Below are 6,000 nucleotides of genomic sequence, written 5' to 3'. Positions count from 1 at the left end.
GCTGGTCTGAAAAACATCCACTGCCACCCTCAAGTCTAACCAGGGCTGCCCTTCATTCAATACTTAACAAGCTGTGAGGCCCAGGTCACCCCAAACCAAAACAGACAGACCTGGTGCAGAGCAGGGTCCCAGGGCCCCCGCAGGGCCTGCTCCACCACGTTAGCTGCCTGACTGTATTTTGCTACTTTCACAGCCCATTATGCTGGCCGGGCGCTTACGGACATGCTCCCCTACCAAATGAAGTGCTGCAAAGCTCACCCAAATGGGAGAGTCACCTGTTGACTCTCCTTCAACACCACTGATTTCTTGTTAACCTGCCCGACTGAAAGGGCTTCAACTTTGAGATGTGAAAATTAATATATACAAGCCCAATTAAAGGGAGTCAAGAGGTTCTTGATCTGTGCAATCAGCAAACTACAGGACCCAGCATGCCTTGCTTCTCCAACAGGAAGTGATGCTGCTTCCGCCCAGTGGGAGAGAGAGGGTCTTCCTAGGCAGCAATGGCCCCTCTAAAGGGTATATAAGGAGGGTGCTGGTTTTGGTCTGGGGAAGTGAACACGCTCCCACATGCAACAGCACTTTCCAAACTGTCTTGCTGTTGTTTCCGAATAAACCCATTTTGTTGGTGAAATAACCGGTTTTTTGTTTGAAGTCAACAGAATCAACCAAATATTCTCAAAAGGAACTGACTCCGTGGTTTCTTGCCTGTGGAAATGATGCCACAACATCCCCACGCCACTCCCTCTGCCGCATGCATGAGGTACTAAATAGCCTTGCCAAACAGAAACAGAAAACGTTGCATCCACTCCAAAGTTGCTAAAGAGGGCCTGGGACAAGAGGGCGTTTGGCATGTGGGTGAAAAGCTGGAGTCCGGAGTCAGCTCCCTCATCTTTCACGTGAGTATCGCAAGCCCATCTACTTCACTGGCCTCGTGTGAGGATTAACTGAGGAAAAGGGTGAAGCGCTCAGAAGAACACCTGGTAGAGGAGGTGCCAGGTCGGCCTGAGCTGTGTTATCATTATTATTTTACAGAAGTTAAAGTAGTATGAGCTTGAAAAATGAGAATTCACGCTTCTCCAGTCACAGTGATACTGATTTCAGAGCAAACACAAACCCATTTCTGGATGTTTACACCAGCTGTGCCCCTGGCCTAGAATGTTCCTCCCCCAGCTCCTGGCCCCGTAGGTGCCTCTTGCTCACTCAGTACTCAACTCACATCACTTCCCCTCGGAGAGGACTTCCCTGACTACCCAAGCTGAAGTGCCCACTTTTACCCTCCATGATCCTGCCCACCGGCCACCCTCCATCCCTCACTCGTGACTTCCCCCATGACACTTAAAACCACCTGCAATGATTTTGTTTACCAGGTGCCTCTCCAGCTAGAATGTAAACCTAGAAGAAAAGGGCTCTCATTCACTGCCCAGAGCTCACACTTTTAGTCACTATGCCACACTACCCATGCACCAGGAGGCTTGCTGAATGCGTGCTGGTGAAGGTAAAAGAGATCCCAGAAGTACCCTGAATGTCCAGCAGAAAGGGAATGGTGGGGTAAAGCTCGATCTCTCCATGCTGCAGAATGTGGGTCGAGCTGTTAAGAGAGTGAGTCAGGTCTGCATGTAATGACTTGAAGTGATACGGCCTATCTGTCATTAAAAAAATCAAGTTCTAAAAAGTGTAGTTTGACAGCCACGGCTCCTTCTGGGGGGAGGGGCACAGGAGGAGGAAGAAAACAACTGACACAAGCACACACACTCACACAGGCCCAGAGAAAGGTTAAGTGAGCGTCTCCCCAAGTGGCCAAGGAGCAGATCCATTTTGTTCACCTCCAGAGCTGCAAGACCTGACAGTGGAGACTTAATCAATACTCCCTGTCTGAATAAATGGGCCTGGGGTTCTGATGTGGAGAGCAGCACCTATTATTTGCCTAATGTATCTCTGTATTATCTGACATGACAAATAAGACTGTATTTCTTTGCATGACTTTTTTTTTTTAATAGAGGCATGTTTTTTATTTATTTGTTTGTTTGTTTGTTTTGTTTATACATGCACTGGGTACAGTCAGAAGCGCAGGAGGGTGAGAGAATTCACCAGAGCCAGAGCGGGGAACAGAGCAGGCAGAAGGACCGAAGTACACTGCTGAGGGGAGCAGCGGGCGGCAGGAGAGGTCTGTGCGCCATGTGGGACCCTCCTCCAGTGGCCGGGGAGCAGCCGGGGATGGAACCGGCGCCGCAGAGGCCACGGGCAGCTTCGCAACCCATCGCTCAACCGCTGCGCCACCGGGGAGGCCCTCTTTGCATGACTTTTTAAAGCCAAATTCAACCCATTCTCACACACACACAAATCAAGACCCCCCCCCCAAAAAAAAAAAAAACAAACCAAAAAACACAGGTGCAGTAGCAATCTTAAAGAAAGCACAGACTGGTCCAACAGCCTCATTCTACCAGCTGAAAATAAATACTTTAAATGAAATGACCGTTTAATTCTCTTATTAAAACATAAAGACATTTAATTTAGATTTTGTGAGTTAAACACACAACAAGGTTAAGCTGTTGCCGCAACCTACTTGCTGAGGGTTAGGTCATTTTCTTAAACCTAAGTTTGAAATACATCAGCAAAATAGGCTGTACAGGAAAATAAAAAAGGCGCCAATCACCGCACACTCTAAATTCCATTTTTGATTTACCACCTAACAACTGCAGTGTCTGAAAAACAGGCTCACATTCAACTCTTAGGCCATTCCACAGAGAGCTAAAAAGCCACGTGCTGTTGTCACTAACAAGACCAAGATTTTTTTAAAAGTCACTGCTTTATTAAAATGCTTTGGTGAATTTAATGCCATCATAAATTCGATTGAAACCATGGTTTCTCACGATCAAACAAAATCACAATGACAGGTTTCTGACAACAGACTGGACCTAAACAGATCTAGTCAGTTCTCCTGCCAGTCTCCTCCTGGGGGCGTGTGCTGCCTTCTGAGAGGACGGAGAGCCACCGTCTCATACGGGTTATTATAACCTGCTGACACAGTATAACTTTGCAGGAAGAAATGAAAGACAGCCTAGTTCTGCCAGGTTAAAACTGCAGAAATGGGTCCCCCAAAAGTTAGGCCGTTAAGCCACTGCTGGGGCCATTTCAGTCAGGCTAAGTCCACACTGCCTTCCCTGCCCCTTACTAATATAATTGTTGTTTTTCATACCTTCCTCCTTGGAGATGTAAAATAAACATGGTCAGAAAAGGTAGGACTTTCAGTCCCCATTGCAAAACAGGAAGACCAAGGCCGGCCAATGAAATGACATTTCAGCCAAACAGCGGCTTCATCCTTCTCGCCAGTCACCTGGACCTAGGAAGGCTGGAGGTGAAGAGCAACTCCCAAGTTTCTGGCTTAAGCAACAGGGACCGTGTTGGCCCATCTGGCAAGACGGTCTGATAGGAGAAGGGGGGTTCATGTTGAATATACTGAGTTCATGGGACAGTGACCAGTGGAGAGAGCGGGGGTCCAGGGGAGAAAATAGAGCTTTGAGACAGTCAAGTGCAAGCAGCACTGGGCCAGGGCATAAAGCGTGGGAAAGAATGTAGTGGCTGGCAGGGAGGGGTAGGTGAGGGCCCAGGAGGGTGCTGCTGATAACAGCAAGTCAACCCCATTTCTTAGCAGGTCCTTATACTGCAGTAAGTTTGGCAATTTTACCTTTGGGGAGTAAAAATGCCCTGTAAATAAAAACACAAACAGCAAAGGCCTTGTATCAAGAAAAACAAGCTACATGTATTAAGTGTTTACTATGCGCCCGGCCCTATGCTAAACACTAAACGTGAATTATCTCTTGGAATCGTTAGAACAACCCTGGCACAAAAGTCCTATGACTACCATTTCACAGATGGGACACTGAGGCTGGGAATGAACGTGTGGGGGAGCTCAGGGCTGTCATGTCACAGCCCACAGTTAGGCAGTCTCTGGGCCAGATGGAGAACATCAAAGAAGAACAATTATAATACACAAGAGCTGTTACTTAGTGAGATATGGCTCTGGACTAGGAATACAATCTCAGCAAATCCTTAGAAACCTTCTGAAGCTGATACTGTTATCCGATTGTACCAATGAGGAACCCGAGGGTGCAAGAAGCGGAAGTGAACTGAACCACTTTTGAGCCTGGCCCACGAGGTAGATGCAGGCGGACCTCAGCCAGAGCACCGCCCTCAGAGGGTCTCCAGGCAGCTGGGAAAACGCTGGATACCATTTACCGAACGCTAAGTGCCCACTGCTGCTCTAAGCACTTTACACACATGGCTTTCTCGTTGCAACCTCACAATAACTCAACGAAGGGGCTACCACTGAAATCCCTGTTCTATCGATAGGAAAACCTGGACACAGAGAAGTGAAATCAGCTGCCCAAGGTCACACAGCTGGTGAATGGCTGAGCCTAAATTTGAACCAGAGTCTCTCTGCCTCCCAAACCAAAGCCTTAATAAAATAATTTTAGGTAAGAGCAGCAATCCTGCATTGAGTGCCAACTATGGACTCGGACCTCTGCAAGCACACGTTCAACTAACCCTATGCAGCAGCTAATACCTTCACTCCATTTCCCAGCAGCTAACAATAGCGCAAACACGTAACAAGTGCCTTCCATGTGCCAAATGCTTTCTTTGCCGAATCGCGACAGAATCCCGGCCAAAGAGAAATACTCTTCTTCCCCCTTTTTACCCAGAGATTCGGCGCGGTTACCCCAGAGCTCCGCTCTGTAGTGGCAGAGGCAGGACGCGAACCCACAGCCACCCGACTCCCACACCATGCTCTCGGCACAGCGCGGCGTTCCCCGCCTGGAAAGTTGAGCCATGTGGGCACGAGTCCGGTCAGGTCCGGACAGCGCGAGTCCCGGCGCCGCCGCCCCCCACAACTGCTGCTACACCCGGCTGGCCGCCCGTGCTGACCGTCGGGATCCCAGTGGACACCGATTCCCCGCCGCCCTGGCTCGAGGCCGCCCCTGCACCCGGAGCCACATACCTGGGCGCCCCGGCTGCCCTCCCCGAGGGCCCCGCGATCGCGGCGTCCGGCCCCGCGCCTCTCGCTGGAGACGCCGCCAGCTCCGGTGGCCCGAGTGACTTCCAGGCTGCCCACTTCCAAGCCGCTTCGCGCGAGGCCTCCTGGGCACTGTAGTTTCACCCTAGGCGGCAGCAAACTGAAAAGAGCCTGGCGCGCAGGTGCTGCCGGGAGCAGTAGGCGCAGGGCCGCGCGGCCTTCTGGGAATGGTAGTCCACCTGTCGCCTCCCCTGCCGCTCCGGCTCCAGCGTACTTCCGCAGCCCTGAGGGGCGTGAGGGATGGAGGTGTGTCTTGTGCAGACTCGAACCCGGGAGCCGCGCTCCTCGCTCCGCCAGGGAGGTTTTTCCCCGTCTTCCAGCCCGGTCTCCCTCCTCCCTTCCTTCCGCAGCCCCTCATCCCACCCTCTGCGTGAGGCGCGAGGTACTTACCCCGAGGGCACGCGCCTCGGGAGCGGCGGGGGCCGCGGAGCAGCGCGCCAGACCCCCGACCGAGGGGAGCGGCGGCGGCGGCGGAGGGCGTCCGTGCGCGCTCGCGCACGCGCGCTCGCCGGCCAGCGCGGGCCTGAGCCGCCGCGGGCCCCCGCGGGGAAGACTTTTTTCCTTTCGAACGCGCGCGCGCGGGATCTCGCGCTGGGCTTGCTCCTGCCGGGCGCGCGCCAGTGCGCACGCGCGCTCGCTCCCCTCGCTCCCCTCGCTCCCCTCGCTCCCCTCGCTCCCTCGGCCGGACCGGCGCCGGGTCGGGCGCTAACCGCTCTGGGGCCGGGCCCTCCCGCCGCCTCCCCCGGGTCGCCCCTCAGACGCTGCTTCTAGGTCGGATCCTCCGCCCAGGGGCGCTCGGGTGCCGCCCCACGCGCCGCGCCCGTCCCTGGCCAGAAAGGAGTCCGTTGCCGCAGGTAAGGGCGCGATCCACGCCTTAAGAGGCGGGCACGCCCTCCTCGCCGCCCCCCCCCCCCGGGAGACCCTGACGC

The sequence above is a fragment of the Talpa europaea genome (assembly GCF_964194135.1).
Source record: "Talpa europaea genome assembly, chromosome: 16".
Lineage (NCBI taxonomy): Eukaryota > Metazoa > Chordata > Mammalia > Eulipotyphla > Talpidae > Talpa > Talpa europaea.
The sequence above is the reverse complement of the archived record's forward strand: the minus strand, read 5'-3'. Positions refer to the sequence as shown.